At 40.5% G+C, this 17,364-nt stretch overlaps 1 protein-coding gene across 10 annotated transcripts in view; it reads right to left on the bottom strand.

The window, feature by feature from the left end:
* Positions 1 to 17,364, bottom strand: part of FOXP1 (forkhead box P1) — a 383,611-nt gene that overhangs the window by 207,292 nt on the left and 158,955 nt on the right. For all 10 annotated transcript variants that reach the window (XM_039559317.1, XM_039559316.1, XM_039559318.1 and 7 more), the window contains one exon: positions 13,697 to 13,762. The gene's annotated coding sequence lies outside the window, so the exon portion shown is untranslated. The remainder of the gene's footprint in view (positions 1 to 13,696; positions 13,763 to 17,364) is intronic.

Consider the following 17,364-nt stretch of genomic DNA (forward strand, 5'->3'; position numbering starts at 1 on the left):
AGAACACCAATTCCATTTTTTTCTAAGAAAACTATTTCCTACCAACTTTGAAAACAAGAATGCCTACAGTGATCTGGGCTCTCTGTGATAGTTTTGGCTTGGCTCCCTTGCCCCTCCTCAGCTGCATGGCCAAATGTGGGCCTGACCATGAGGTTCAGAGAGTTGTGTTCTTCTTAACCTTCCACTTCATGCTTCCAATTTAGACTGCAGTAAAACCGCCTTTCAGAAATTTCCCTTATTCTTCATTACTTCAAAGGTGAGAGTTTACATTTCGGTCCATATCTGTGATGCCAGATTACTGCAGAAGTGCAACACTGAGATAATATCCTGGGGTTTAGCCTTTTTCCACTTCTCCTTGGATTTTTTATTTGTTTTTTAGAATGATTACAAGAGCAACTCAGTGGCTCTGGAAGTGCCATAAGCTCTTGCCCAAATTTTGATGCCTAGACACAAAGTGAAATACAGAGGTGATCTCCTGGATGCAAGATTTGCAACAGCAGCTTGCAACTGTCTGTTGTGGTGGGGCAGCATCGTGACTAATTATTACCTTCACTGAACACCCAGTGACAAGACCATGCTGTCACCATGTCCCACCAAAGCTCGTGAGTATGGAGAGAGATGGGGTGAGAACTGAAAGCATCCTGACTGCTCCTGAAAAACTGTTCTCCTTCCAGCTAGCTGCTCTTCCAAGCCACAGGACACTTTCCAGCGTGGTTATGAGCTCCACCTCAGTCTGGGCTGGTCAAGACGAGTCTTGCCTTTGAGCAAGCAAGAAAAATTCACAAGGAAGAAAATCAGATTTGGAAACTAAACGTTTTGTAATCTCCTGCCATGCAATTTGGCTTGCAGGCAAACTTCCAACCCTTTCAATAGCAAAAAATCCGACAAATACACTGTCTTCTACCATCTTCTGGTGTATTAAGGCCGGAGTGTGATGCGATACCACACACATTTAAAAAGCTGTACAAGCGGAAGGGAGTGATGCACCCATGCACAGTGGTAGAGGAGACAGCAAACATACTGCATGGAATCAAACAGAGCCAAAATAACCACTTCTGTTATGCTAATTTATCTTCTTGTATTCCTTTGCCAAACTGGACACGGCTTCCCTGGAACAAGGAGCAGCTGGGTGATTGATCTGTGGTACTGCTGCTGCTGAGGTGACTCTCTGCATCAGGGGAGCCTGGCGCCTCCAGCCTTTGGCCAAAGAAGGGCACAAGACAAGTTAAAAAGAAACACCATCAAAGCCAACCAGCAGTGCTGAGCATACGACCGGCTCTGGGTATGACCGGGTTATTGCACTGCCCTTATCAGCACACACGAGTTCAAGGTCAGCCTTGATGCACTGACTGAAAACTGACACTGCCTGTGTCCTGCAGTCAGCACGGCTTCAAACCAAGGCTCCCAATTATTAGCAGTTATTTTGTTTATTATTGCAGGGCCTCAGGACAAACAAAAAAGGAGCCCCATTGTGCTCAACGTCATACAGAAATGCTTAATTAGCCTCTTCATAGGTTGTTCCCTTCAGCTTCTTTTAAACAAGATATTTTCAAATATAAATAAATTCAAATTTCAGAATTCCAGAAATCAGTTCCCTGAAATTTGTGTCTGTAAACAATTAACGCAAATTTGCCTTCCCCAATTTCAGCTATACACCAATCACTTCATTCTTTTGTTTACTTTAAGAAAAAATTATATTCTAAAGTACTGGTCCTTGGGATGTAAACAGATTTTTGTCTTTCATTTAAAGGCTGCATTTAAGCTCAAATTTTCTCTGAACTATGTGAAAGTTGCAAAATCATTGGTTTTCTGTTGTTTCCTCCAACTACAGTATTTATATATCAAAAACATAAATGACAAATGTACAGGAATATTCACAAATTGGAAAAACCAATTAAGAGCTGAGTTTTTACTCAATAAAAAGTGATCTGTGAAATGTGAAGCCATACTGCAATCTCCTAAGTTCAGCAGAATAATGAAACCAGCTCATAGCTAGGTAAGAGAAGTACCAACACTGTCATAGAAGTAAATGCAGGAGAACACTAACAAAATTTGTGAAGGAAAAGTAAAACGGCAGACTTTCCACTTTCTCTGGAGGTATCTGGTCATGTACTTTCCTAGAGATGCCAAAGTAGCTGTACCCCTGGTCCAGTCTCCCGTACCAGCACTTGACAGTGATCGTAACACTTGTTAAATTCAAAAGGTGAGAGAAGAAAGGGAGGCAAGAGGAAGGCAGCCCATCCTTCCAAGAGCCATTCACCCACAGTATCCAACCGCCCCAACTTGTCAGCAGATAGATCCTGAGGATCAGGCATTTCTTGAAAGCATCTTATGACCATTTTCAAATGCAAATACTTTCTGCTGAGTCCCCACCTTGCTCAGATTTGTACCAGTAATTTAGAGGTCACCAGCTATTACATCTTATTATCTAACCCTTCGGACTCTGCTTGCTTTCTTTTTACTCTTACTGTTCACTGATGTTTCCACTCACCTTTGAAGATGCCAGTTTAATTTAGCTGGGTTTTCCAGCCACACTTTGGATTACATTTCCCACAAGTTTATTCCAGCAATTTCTTGGCAATAAACAATATTTGGATACCCCACAGAAACCCCACATCAAATATTGATTGCTGTTATTTCCATTACCAGAGGCTAAACCAGTTAGGTCCTAAGGGCAAATTAAAGAGCTTGCTTCCAAGTTCTGGTCCTTCAGAGGAAGGATGTAACTATTCTCCATAACAAGGAAGATGCTGACACAAAAGCAAATAATTGCCCTAAAAATGGTTCATTCTCTGGCATGATTAAATAAAGAAAATATAGTAAACTACTTTGCATGCAGAGGATAAAATCAATATAGTTTCCATTCAGGCAATAAAAATTATAGCACATTGCTTTAGATACATAGATACTCTTCATTTAAGGTAGAGTTTCCACAATTCCCGCTGAATACCCAGCTCTGCAGCGTGCACCTCTCTATAGCACTCAGCAATCTCTGCTTGACATTAGTGTGAAACAATATTCATTAAGAGCATAACACTAAAGTGCAACATGTAAGTAAATCAAACTCTCAATGCTCTATTTTACAAATTTCATGGGCCACTGGGGATAATTAAAAGGGTAATTATACAAAGTTGGTGCAGTTTTGAGACTCAAATGACATTTTCTGCTTTAAAGCACTCGATAATCTGCTATTTTTTTACTAGGACAGTCTTTTTGTACTTTGATGGTCAAACAGCATAAACAAACAAGAACTGTTTTTAAGGTGTTTCAATTCTTTTTTCTCTCCCTCTCTCCCCACACTGTTTTTCTTGATCAATACCACTCACTAGTTATTCCTAAAAGCACCATATTATCAAGAAAAGGGAGACCTTCGGAAAAAAGAAAAAAATCCCTGATCACTATAAAATGCCACTGAGTCTCAAGTCTGGCTTAAAATGTAGCTCTGAACAAAAATGGCATTGCTTTGGGTGTTTACAGCGCTGGAGCACTGTTTGGTTTGTCACTGTGTTTAACCACTGCTCTAAAGCCAGCAAAGTACATTACTGGTAGTAACAGCTCATGAAAAATACAGCGAAGAAACTGCTAGTGGCAGAAGCATTTAACTTTCTTGTTAGCAGCCTCCCCCATGTGGCACTTTAGCACCAGCAAGTTGTTTATTATGTTCTGTGCCAGGCAAAACTGATTAAATGGGGCTCTTAAGAATCAAAGCGTTATAAATTCATGGAAATACAGCAAGCAATAAATTCCATGGAATTAAAAGCTTACTAGTGCTATTAGCATTTCAGGGTGTTTGCATTGTTAATAGTGATGTGCAAAAATGATGTTCCTATAAGACAAGGCAAACCAACAGAACATATGCTTTAGCTGCTACATTTTTATACCATGTCATCATTAATGGCTTTTCTTTTTTCCAAAAAACCTAAAAAGCTCATTAATGTTTTAAGGAAAAAACTGAACCAAAGGTCTGTAGACCAAGGATTTACATCCCTAGTTAAAGAAAAGTATTATGTAGGGAAGGTAGCACTGTTGTGACTCTGTGGAAGAGCAGGAGATGCATTTCCTGGAGCAGAGCTGGGGAGGAGGGAGAAGGGGTGAGGCAGGGTGACTTTGGTGACACGGTACAACACAACTTGCTAACAATTTAATAAGTAAACTCGATGCATAGTAATTCATAATACCAAAAAGAAAGGGCAATGTGGTCTGACCTGGTGGTCAGTAAATCTGTCAACAGCTCTCCAAACAGACATCTTTACTCCGGGTCGCTCTATCATCATTCCATGGGAATGACTCTGCTGGCAGGTGACTAACTTCTCCATCATTACTGCAGAGCTCCATGTGAAACACGAGCCCAAGCTGGGATGAGGCCTTCCCTTATGCCCATCTGTTTGCAGGTAGCTGATAACTTTGTAAATGGAATTCCTTTCAAGCAGAAACTTGGTAAAGAAACTGCTTTAGGTGTGTGGCTAAGCAGGAAAGGAATGGGACACCTTTCAAAACTGAAAAAAAATAGGCCTTGCAGGGTTTGTTGCTGGGTTTTGGGGGGAGATTTTGCTTCGGGTTTGGTGGTTTTTTTTTTGAAAGGAACAATTTGTACCTTTCTGAGCTGCCTGAGCACACAGCAGCCAGATAACATAACCTGCAATGTCCCTCTGGAGGGCAAGGGGCAAATCTGGCTCTTGTTGCAGACAGGAAAATCAAATCACCACCTTGTTGCCACAGTTAAGGTCTGACATAGGATAAAGAGCATATTCTGGATGGTACATCATGCACAGCTGGCAGTGTGGAAAGTCAAAAAAAAATCCCAAGAAAGCTTTGTCCAGAACAAACAGTCCCCATGCCATGGAGTGAGTCAGCTGCAAGGGTAGGAAACAAACCCCAAATCCTGTCTCGTGGGCTCAAGCTCTGTGCAAAGGACACATTAACAGCGAAAACCCTCTCCCAAGATTGAGGGGGTTGACGTTTTGTTTGCCCCAAGCAAAACAAAACAAAGCAGTAGGTTTTTAACTGCTCAGAGGCACATTGTCTTTTTGATGTATGCATGTCCTAGCAGTCACACATCTGCATCGGGAGAGAAATAGCCTGGTTTTTTTGGCAGTTATTTAGTCCTTTTCATCTGAAAGTTGAAAATGCACCACCAGTGAACCTTTGCAGCTCTGGGTTCTGCATATAAAAAGCAGCTGCTGAATACATGCAGGGAGCAAGAGCTTTTTCTTAATGTTTGAACAGTTCCAAGTTCAAACCCATTAAAGTCCAGGTCACACCGGGATCATGTCACTGTTAATGCATCCAGTTACACGCTGAGGGAAACCCAATACAAAACTATGACAAACTCTAGTTCTCCTGCAGAGATACTCTAAGGTCTTGCCCAGATGATGCCACAGATCACTCTTCATGGGCGGTGACCAGACAGGATGTCAATGTCAGAGGACGAGTCTCTTTACAGTTGTTTTTAAAGAGGTCTCCTCAAATGTCCACAAAGCTTGTTGGGACCTTTTCCCTTCCCTCCTCCTGGGGGAAGAACTTACTGTCCCACTGATGTTTTCTCTTACACATCACAGGCTCCCGCACAACCTCCTCCCACAGCATCAGCAGCCCACCCACTGTTGTGCTTCACAGTGAACACCTCTAACTCTGTGCTCCTTCTTTTGGGAGCCAATCCTCTCTGCAGGTGGGCATGGTCACACTTGCTCTTGGGGGACTTCACACCTGGCCAACTATGTGCTGTCCTGCAATGGCAGCAGCAGGGGAGCAGGAGATTTGGGACAGCTACAGCCCCAGCCACCTGTGGAGATACTCCACAGGACCTACCCCCTGCAGATACGTGGTATCTCATCATACAGCTGGTACAGCCCTACTCTCTTCCTAAGAGGGCAACTGGTAGCTTCTGGCAGAGCTTCTGGTTCCTCCAGTGACAGAGTACAAGTGACACTGGGATGCAGGGGGATGTAGCACAGCATTACAGCACAGCCCTGCCCACCCGGGAATCACTGCAGGACTTCCGTATCAGCTTCAAACACAGCCAGATCTAGTAAACCAAACTATTTTGGATAGCTCCTCTGAGCTTTCCACCCTAACTATGCTGGCAAAGGAGGAAAAGGACTTTACTGGGCTTTTTCACCTTATCAAGTATCTAGAAAATCTGGCAGCTGACCTGGATGTGTTTCAAGGTGAGTTAACCATGGCACCTTACGGAGCAGCATTGCTCCAGTTGGCCTGCAGATCATGAACACAGGACACAAATTTTGGCAAGATTCAGCACGCACACACTATACACATGGGATTTACACCACGCACATGTTCGATCTGCACTGTTCTTCATGCAGTTTTCTGAAACTTATTGCAGAGTTAAGAAATGGGAAAGAATCGTGAATAGTCTTAGAGATTCAATATGTGTAATTTTTTTAAACACTAGTAACTTTATTAGTAAAATTCAAGTTATCTTAAAAAAAAAAATTGCCTTGTGCACTTGAGTCTCATTGAGGAGAAACAAAAAAGCCAGTCTGCATTTTTAAACTATATTCTCTCAGATATTCGCCATTCCAAAGAAGAACAGGCCAGACTCTCCTTTTAATTACATTAAGGAAAATCCAGGTAATTCTTTCAGTTTTAACTAATATTTTGTCTAATTAGTATTTTTTTTCTCCCAAAACATGTATTTATCTGCTGTGAAATCAAAGGCAGAAATGAATTGGTTTAAAGATAGCAGAGAGTAAATAACAAGTTTGGAACCTTGCAGCCTTACCCTGGCAATTTGTCTCATATAATTGACTCAGCAGACATGCTTACAATTTCTTACAACTTTTACAAGACCTCCTATGGGCTTATTTTAACGTTCTCCAAAACTAAGCTCAAAGCCTTGGACTCTCTAAGCAAGTAACACCAAAAGCCATCACCCTTCCCTCCTTAAAAAAAAAGGAAACAAACAATAAAACCACATTTTTCTTGCTGGCTATTGGATCTTAAAGAGGAACAAAGATGCAAATGAATTTGCACTTTTTCAGAGATAATTTTTCTGTTCCTTTTCAATAACGCTGTTTTTCATAACGTTCAGTTCACATTCAATAACTCTTTAGAAGCAAAATTTTCCCAATAAAATTCCCTTTCCCAATTACTGGAATAAAATTTAAATGGAGGATGACAGCAATAAAACAAACACAAACCAACTAAAAAGGGGTTAAAAAGTCCCCCAGCCCCCCAAAACCGGAAATGGTCTCATTGCCCATATTATTGATTTATGCTGTCGTTGGCTTTTAAATGTAGCACTTTCTATTTCTAAGATCTTTACAGACAATTACTAATGTCACAACTCTGTGGCCCTGTTCCATTGGTGGAAGTGCCCCAGGAGCAGGAAATGCTGTGCCCTTCCACAGACATTTCCTTCCAATGCTGGGATCCAATAACCCTTAATAAGTCAGAGGATTAGATGAAACACTTGTATTACAACTAATAAAGATAAACACAGGGGCTAGCAAAACTAACAAAAAGGGTATGACGGGAGAAGGAAATAGACCTATTACTCAAAAGATGCCAATTTATGGGTTTTTTGGGGGGGTTAACAATTCTACCCTTTAAAAAAAGAAAGAGATTATCATATTTCAACAAAAATCTATTCTGAAAAGTCATATTATAAACTGTGGATATTAAGGGTTTGCAATGGAAATGACATCAGAGTCTTAGTTACAAATGTCCAAATGTTTGTGCTACCCTACTAAAAAAATAAACAGTGAGCTCAGAGTAAGAAATGACCCATTTGAGCAATTAAGCAATATTACGCAAAACACACTGAAAAGTATAGGGCCAGCAGAGGTGGGAGAGCCACAAATTAAAATTCACAGATTGCACCAGAAGAAAGACTGAACAATTAAACATCTCAGAGGTGTCTGAAGTTCCTGCCATTATCTGAGTGAAAAATGCTTTCATATGTTGCAATGAGAAATATGGGCAGGCAATCAGGAGCAAAAAATAACTTTATTTCTTTTCTTTTTAGCACCCTTGCTCTAAGATGAGCTACAAGATGAAGAGGGTGGCCTCCCATAATGCCCACTGACATCACTGGTCTTGTAACACTTGTAAAACATGGCTGCCATCACAGTACAACAATAACTTAAATATCATGGAAGATATACTTCTGGTGTGGGAGAAGGCAACAGGCAGTGACCTTACAGATGACCAAATAAAATATGCAATAAGAATCTATTTCTGGAGTAATTTTCTCACATCTCTAGATTTTGTAACACAGGAACGTGCACCGTCTGCGATGTGAGTTTTCCAAAGGCAGGTTCCAAGTCTACAAGTGGCTCTTACCCTTGTGCTGAGAGACAGGCATGGCCATGAGACCCCAGCAGACAGCACTGGTGTGTTTGGAAGCCCACTAAGCCTATTCAGCAAGTGAAAAACATCACTGGATCCACTGGCCCAGCAGCATAACTTGCACAAAGTGTTACTACAGCTCTGAATTCAGAGTTCACTGCCTGCTCCCACAGGAAACCTTGAAACTGGGTATTTCCATCACATTCTGTGTTTGAGACCAAGCATGAGTTCAGGCTATCTGTAGGTCATACCTTGGTTCTGCAGTAACAGACCAATGCTGTTCCTGCCTATGCCATTCCCAATTCTTTCCTCAGTCAAGCTGTGATAAAATGCAGCACATTCTGACATATTATCCAGCTTGGCTTTGAAGAACCAGGCCAGAAATTGCATGGCCTGCATCACGTGGTGTATTATGAGCTGTTTCCTTGGTGTACCTGTACTGGCAAACATCAGTGCACCCTTTTTTGGGTGCTCAATCTGCAGTCACAGCTTTTACATGTTGGGCCATTTTCAATACATGCATTTGTTTCAATGTCTGCAGCTGTTTGATCTGGGGGTGCAGATGAGGCTAATCTAGAGGTGTGTCAGCCTCGTGCTTCATGTTCTTCAGGGATTCAGAATGGGTGATGGTACTTTGAATGCAATTTAGGTCATACAACTCAGCACTTGCATTTCACTGAGGATCATACTGAACATCCACATAAACTAATAGGAGAAACACTGTGAGATTATGCAAAATACTGGCCAAATCTTGCTCACTTTAACAGTCTTCATGAAGACCAGAAAGATTTGGTCCAAAAGCATCAGATAAGAGGATCAAAACCTCCTACTGACTATCTTAAAACAGAGAAACATATTTTACTATCAACCCACTTGAAGATTTATAAGATATTAAGGAATATTAAGAAGAAAAAGAAGAAAAGCTAAATGGGCCAAAAGAAAACAAAAGAAACGTGTTCTCTCGAGACTGCTAATGCTGGCAGACAATAGCACAGAAAGAACTCCTCTGACAGATCTTTGAAGTCTTCAATACAGCAAGCTAGTGGGCCATGTTAATGAGATTTGCTCAGATACTTCTTAAATTATCCCAAAATGTCTTAATCTATTTTCTACATCTTCTTGACCCAATTGCTTCAGAAAAGTCACAGCTTCACACACCTCTGGACTGAACTTTTCATTCAAATAGGTAAGGTCTTCAAACACTTTGTGTTTCCAATGACCCACCCAAAAACTTCTTAGGGTTTACCCCCAAACATGCAGGTAATGTAATTTCTGTTACTAATGATTACAGAAACACTTTACACCACACTGTACCTTTGAACCTTAAGAAAAGGTCTGACCTTAAGACCTTCTAGTAACTCAGTTCTTAACAATTAGGATATTACAACTTCTCTCAACAATCCAAAAGTAAATAAACCCAGTCTTAGATGAGGCCTGACAGACACTGATCACTCCACCAGCAAGGCAGCAGTAGGAATCAGTGGGATCTGTCTCCCCAGTCCCTATTTCCTGCTGAGGGTGACACAAGAACTCATGCAAAATGCTTCCAGTACAGCTCTATGTAATTTGGGCCCACTGAAGAGCAAACACTGGAGAAAATGTCCAAGAACCAGATTGTCTGTTCTGTTCCAGACTTCCTTGTGAGTACATTCCAGTCCATATTCAGGACCCATTTTCAGAAGTAGCTGCCCACCACATGTTCTAGGGACAGGAGCTGTTTCTGCTCTCTAATATGCTGTAAGACCTTTAGGTCAAAAGCAGGAAGAGTCAAGGTGCCAAATTCACTAAGAAAAATATCATCCTACCAACTTCCCACTGCCTGATGTGCAAACATTCCTGCGACCCAAGCCAGTACAAAAAAACAGGACTAAGGACATCACCAGCACATCTTCTGGAAGTGACCAGCAAGGAAGAGTGCTGGGGAGAAACTGCACATGCTGGTGAGCCCTTCATAAGCAGAAATGTGTCTGAAAAAGTTTGTTTCAGGGTTTTGACTTTTGCCTGCAATGGCCAGCAAAGACGTGGGACAGTGACTTGATAACCTGGTTTGAGAAGCATTTCTCTTCCTAATGGAACAAAGTTGGAAAAAAGTAATTTTTTTTTTTTTTTTGGTCCACTTTGTTTTTCATATAGACCAACTACACAGTCCATTTTTTGTATTGGGTTTAGGAGAAAAAATCCTTGTAACTTTTCTCCTAGCTTGAAGGGAAGGGAGGAGAAAATACACCTATATAAGAAAGTTAAAGCTCAAACCCACAGATTTATCTGTTGATCATCTCATTCAGCTCTGAGTTACAGCAGGCAGCTTCTGGTTTATTATCAATATTTAATCAGCATTTAACTCTGACAAGCATTAAGATTTGAAATTTTAAACTAAGTGCAACTTTGCTAAATCCTTTGTGTTGATTTTTTTGCCATTAAAGGTTTTCTAAAGGATTCTATCTTTGCTATCTTAAAAGTCTACATGTGCCTTTTGTTATCAATAATGTACAATTTTAGTAGCATGTTTTGTAGTTTTTAATTTTTCAGCATGCAAGCTATCCCTGATTTACAACGCTCACTGAATGCTGTTTGATTATTGAAAATGCTTTTACTACATTTAAACAAATGACTGCTCCTGGAAAACTAACTAATTATTGTCCATAATTCTGTAAAAATACGTTTCCCCTCCCTTCTCCCCAAATCAAACATTTCGAACTCTTACTTTGAGGAAAAACTGGCATATAATTAGGCATTATGCCTAACAGTGCTAAATAGAGGGAGAATGTAAACATCTTAATTCTGGAGGTTTAACCATCAAAGCCCCTTGCTGTATCTGTTCTGTTACTTGTGTTTCTGTTCGGAGCTCCTTGGAGCTCACAGGAAAAAAAGAAAGCAAACAAAGCATGTAGAATAAAAATCTATTTTGCCAGCTCTGAGCTGCCTCCCACCCCGCATGCCCGAGGCCAGGCTCACACGCAGGGCTGGGACGCCTGGGGCCACGCAGCTGCTCCTCAAGGAGTAGAGTCCTGCTCTGCAACTGCTCTGAGCGGCTTAACCGCTAACTCAGGAGATGGGATTTCACCTGAAATTAAGCTATCAAGCAATTGAGCTCAAACTCAATCAACCAAACCCTTAACCTTCCCTGTTTCAGTGGCACTGCTCTAATTAGGACTCTATCACTATTTCCATTACTATCTCCTATTCTCATGGTTTATTATCTCAGCGGTTTCAATTCTCGCCCAGTTTAAATTTGACATCCAGTTTCTTGGACCACATATCATTCATTATGGCTTTATTTTATGAAATATGTTGCAAGATTACAGACCGATCCTGCAATAAATAGGTTTTTGTTGAAAACTGCACCCCTCACTGTGGTACAAGCAGGACAGAGCCAAACCTTCTCTGAGAAACAAGTCCCAACATTAAAGGACACGTTGAACAGCTTGTTTTCTATTAAGTTTTAAATTTTGTTGAGCAGTTTGAAAACATATGCTTGAACACAGATCCACCTGCACACACCACAGCTGCCCCATGGCTCTCCAGTCCTTACTGTCTTCCCCTTGAGCCTGGATCAGCTTCTAGGAAGCACAGTTTGGCTGAACTCTGCTTACCAGCTCTACTCAGGGGGGAGAATCAATAACCTATGATGCACAGGAGGTCAGACTGAAAAATCTAATGGTCTTTTCCAGTGACATATTCTGTGAATCACCCAAACTGCTTTCTGCTGAAGGATGAGTGATAGAGGGGATGTGTGCCTGAGTGGTGCACTGATGGTAGTAGTACAAAACAAATCTGCTTTTGGAGACACGGCCTACAAGCTTCAGGTGAGTCTAAAGGCAGTGTTCTGCATTTAACACCACCAAAATTCCTTGTTTTCCTGGGTCACATAGGACACAGCCACACATGAACTAAGAACAAGAGTCCCATTAATGCTGAGGCCCTTTGATGTACCTGGGATTTCAAATTCTTCCCTTCTTCACAAAAACTCAAAGGAGGAACAACACTGCAGAGCAAGGAACCACTATCTCCTTAAACTGCAGGATCTGCTTCTTCTCCAATAGCTGAAATACATCTAATACTTCATGGGCTCCACCATAAATGAAAAACAAACCAGTAAGATTCAAGTCTTGGAGAGATGCATATATCATATAGCTGACATACACCATTGGCATGGCCAAGGATTGCAATATTCACTTGAACTTTATGAATTTCATCCTAACTAAATAGATATTTTTGGCAACAAAGAACTGAAAAAAAAAAAAAAAATCCCACTTCGTCCTCAGATCTATTTTAATTTAAAACAGAAGAGAACAGGGACATTTTTTCCCCCTTCAAGTACATTTTAATAAAATTAAAAATAAAAATAGCTCTAATTCACTCCAATGCATTTAGTCATTCTGTAAAATTCTAAGTTTAAAATGAAATCACCATTTTATATTCAAACAAGGTCAAGAGAACAGCACTAACGAGCACTGACATCACAGCGAACAGCAGCCACTGCTCAGCGCTTACATCAGTGTTGCTTGTTGCTATGGTGCTTAACCGACTATTAATTTCTGAAAGAAGGTGATTATAAAGCAGCCATATGAACCTCAGTCAGATGACACCCTTCAGTACCAAACACTGATCTGCGTTACTCTTCTCTTCTGCAAGTTAATTTTGTGAATCACCACTTTTGTGATGTTAATATTTCTTCCCAACTTGAAACTTTGGACCAGAAGAGAGGCAAGGAGTTAATTTAGAAGCAAGGGACTTTCACGCTGCTTTAAATAAAAATCATTTTGCAGAGAGTGATATTTCTTTCCTTTTTGCTGTGCTCCAAAAGACTAAAAAGCATGTGTTTTAACTTTTGCAGTGATAATAAGCAATCAAATTAACAGCTAAATTTTGCTCTCCTGCTCTGCTCGACGTGCTGCTGTAAATCCAGGAGTGTCTCAGCCGAGGATGAAGTAGCACTGAAGCTGACTTGACCACTCCCCAGGGATTTGCCTCAGTAAGGGACCTTGCCACGGCCTGTGCTGCTGCTTCTCCCAGCCCAGCACCCACGGACCATGGAGCTGCCTCAAAGACCAGCTGGAGCAGGGTCTTCCCATTCCCACAGAAGCTTTGCCCAGTCACCAAACAGCCTTCTCAGAACATGGCTGAAAGCCAAAATGTGCATCTTTTTGGCCTTGCTCCTCAAATGCAACTGGACACCTAAACCATTAGCTTCCCAGGCAAAATAGGGGTTTTAAGGCACAGCATTTACTTGAAAAGCTCCAAGCCCAATGCTGCAAACTTTATCCATGTTGCCAGAAAAGCCTTTACTTGTGCAACTAAGGTACGGTCCTGGGGTTTGCAGGATCAGATCCTTTGTTCAGACATACTTCAAAAATTGTGTGAAAAACAGTATATTTGTATTTACCTTCTTCAGTTGCTCCTGTAAAGCAATCTTCAGTTACAGCCACCCAAAAAGGTCACTCTTCTTACCCTGCAGAGAAAGGAGGTAACACACGTGACTCTGGGTCAGTGTCAGCAGCAGCACCCAAAGCATTTTCATTGGCACCACATTTGCAAGTACAAACATAAATAAAGCAACAAATGAATCTAATCATGTTTAATGGTGAATGACTTTCAGAGAGAGTTAATAAAAACAATCAAGTCACAGGACTGCTGCTTATCAGTACCAGCTAGTGTGAGGTTCTTCAGTTCAGCACAAACAACTTGGTCTTTGGGAGGAGAAAAAGAGAAGCAAAAAACCCCACGGAGATGAGACATCTTTGTTCTCTAACATAAACTTTCTTAATCTTGATGTCTATCAATCTATTTTCAGTTTGAATAATAAATGAGTTCAGTTCTTTGTTTCAGAAATCTGACTATTGTCTGCATGGGTTCTCCTTACTTAAGGCATTTTAAGACCATTTGTACTTGCTGCTATTTTATCTTCTGGATCCTTTCTTTTTTCTCATCCTTTTCCATAGAGACACGGTCCTAGATGAGATTTTAGAACTAGCTGCATCTTCCTAATTCAAGAAGTTGTTTACTGTCTTGGGATATCTTCTCATTAAGCATTACCAAGAGCACGCCAAGAATGCCAAGGTGGTGAGAGCAGTGGGTATTAAAAGGAGGAATAATTAAAGTGTATCTTTATAAAAAGTAGGAGGGAGAAAACAGCACGTGTAGGTTTTTTTTACCCTGTATATTACTGCATCTTGTGTACTCTCTCTTATGCAAAAGAGTATGTAATCTTTTAAGAAACATGACAATCTGCCACTTTCTGTTCATGTAATTGGGATCAACATATGGTACAAGAGAAAAGAAAAACATTTGTTTATTAATTTAGATCGAGTTACTAACTCAAACCACTAACAGCATTCAGAATTAATTCCACATCAATTGACCAAATACCTTAACAGAGTAAAATTATAACATAATTTCACTAAAATGTTGGTCTTCTGCCACAGGGGTACAGAGTAATATGTAATATAGACAGAAAGAAACATGCGATAATTTGGTGACACAGATGACTTCATACGAAACGGAAAGTCAGTGACATGTGGATGTGTAAGACAGAGCTACGTGAAACTCCATTTCATAAAATTCACACAGTGATGTGGAGTTTTGGGGGTGTTTGTGAAACTCACCAAATGGTAAGTTGTGCTATTTACATCACTAGGTGAAGCTTTTTACTGAAGCAGTAAAATACCAACCTCTGGGAAAAATCAGAATCTTCACTAAGTTCTTTCAAAAGAATATGAACTCATTTGCCATTTATTTTGGAAGGAAAAATGTTTTCACAATGAGAATGTGGCATTACTTCTTTACCATTGAAACCTGATTATTGTTAGCTGGGAGAAAAAAAGGTTACCTTGAGATGAAATGAATATTGGTTTTATCTGTTGCTCACTGGCACTTTATTTCATTTTTATTTTTTATGTTTTCAGTGAGAAGCTCTTCACAGTTCTTGCAATGCAGTACCAGAACATCACGGGCCAAAATTTGTACATGTTTGCTGTATAGGAAGCCCTCTGTGCCTTGCTGAGGTACACATATAAGACATTCCTGATTCTGCACTGTAAAGGACATAACACTACTCCATCATAATAGGTCAGGGCTCACCTTCCTGAGAGTATGTAAAACAATACATCTTTTATGTAAAATACATGACCTCTGACATGTGATGTGCTCTTAGATTAGCAACAATAAAGGCTTTTATCCTGCTTTGCTGCAGGGGTTATCTTGGGTTTGACACTTTAAACCTCTTTTCATATTTATCTGTTTTATAAATTTTCTGGGTATTTGGCAGTCAGATCCTTATTTTGGCAGTATTTTGGCAAGCAGACTTCATTTCTACCCTGAGTCTTCACGATAGCAAATGAACCATCTTAAAATGTACTTTTTAAGGAAGCTGCTGAAAATTACACGTTTGCATAAAATGTGCATTCAGGATCTCTTTGGGCAGTGCTGGAAAAGGCAGGTATCATTTTCTAAACACATTTGTCATGCGTGACCCAAACACACTCCAAGGAAACCCGGCCCAACAACCAGCTGCTGGCAGACCAATAGGGTCTACAGAGGGCTGAGGAGGACTCAGCTCTCCTCACAAATTACTCCCTGATTGAAATCCAGACTGCTTTAATTTGTGGTTATCAAACGCCTACTATATGTTACCTGGCTTTCAAAAATATGGATAATCTACCATTAAAGTTAAAATGAGCAGCAGAAACAGCTGTTCCCACCTGTGAAAATTTCTCATTAATAGTCCAAAAGTTGAGTATCTCAAAACGTAGAAACACAAATACAGCCTTTCCTCCTGAAAATGTTTATACGGGTGAGCGAATTGATGTAGGCAACATACATTCCTTCCATCATGCTGTCTTTAAGATAAACACAAAGTACCATCAACACTGTAAGTGTGTGTGTGGAGCAAACAAAGAAAAAATCCCATCCTACCAAAGCAAGACATTTCGCTACACTCATATTTTCCCCCCAAGGAGATGATTAAAATAGAAAACCAAACCACAAACAAAAATCCACTTTGCAAGCAAGCAGCAGTGGTCCTCTGCCTCACGAGCAGAGAGAAAGTCTCCAAGTACCCTCAACGCTACCTCCACGGTTCAACTGATCCCGCACACGAGGAACAGTCCATGCAAACCTCTGTGCCCTGCACAGATTTTACCTGATATTCCTGAAAATGTCAGGTTTGTTCACCACGTGCCTCAGTTTACCCACCAGTGAGATAGCTAATTGTAACATATATTGGATATAAAGATACTTTTTAAAACAGCGTTTTTGGCAGGATTTTGGAAAGACAACAATAATCTTAACAAGAACATGACCTGAACCAGTGCCATAAGCTCTTCCAACAGAAAGATCCACTACTGTGCTGGATCAGCTCCTACCTATTTACCAGGTACCAAGGGACCAGCCAAAGATCAGAGGCTTTGCCATTACACCTGCTGTTGGGCTGGACCTTGTCACTTTTCTGATCCCACATTTATTTGATTTAGTGAGCTCCTCCTTCAGGGCAGCGAGGTCATTCCAGGGAGGCTGTAGGATGGAGCCCCAACTCAGAGATCACAGCAAAGCCAAATTTAACCAATAACACAGAGAATACTCAGAAACAGAGACCACTACAGAACGAAAGTCTACTTAAAACTCTTAACATTTTTACTAATATCTAAATGAGAACAGCCTTGGGTATAGCCAAAAATAGATTAACAAGGACCTTGATCCCACACAAACTGGCTCTGAGTAATTTTACACAGGAAAGTAGAACACCAGTTGAGCTGCTCCTCTGCTCAGAATTATACATGTACATTTTTTTTGTCAGTGTCCCAGCCCTGAGAAGCCTACAATTTATTATAAGAAACCTAAAGCAGGAAAGGAATCTCCCCTTCACTACCTAGAAAGCACACTTTTATTAAAAAAAAAAAAAAAAGAAAGAAAGAAAAAAAAAAAGATAAAACAAACACATGTGCCTGATAGCACAAGAAAAAATTGGTTTTGAAATTAGATTTTGATTTATTTTTCTTATATAAGACCAGCTGAAATGTATTTAATGTGTCTGATTAAAATATTTACTAAAAAGCT

This window comes from Corvus cornix, chromosome 12, assembly GCF_000738735.6.
Source record: "Corvus cornix cornix isolate S_Up_H32 chromosome 12, ASM73873v5, whole genome shotgun sequence".
Taxonomy (NCBI): domain Eukaryota; kingdom Metazoa; phylum Chordata; class Aves; order Passeriformes; family Corvidae; genus Corvus; species Corvus cornix.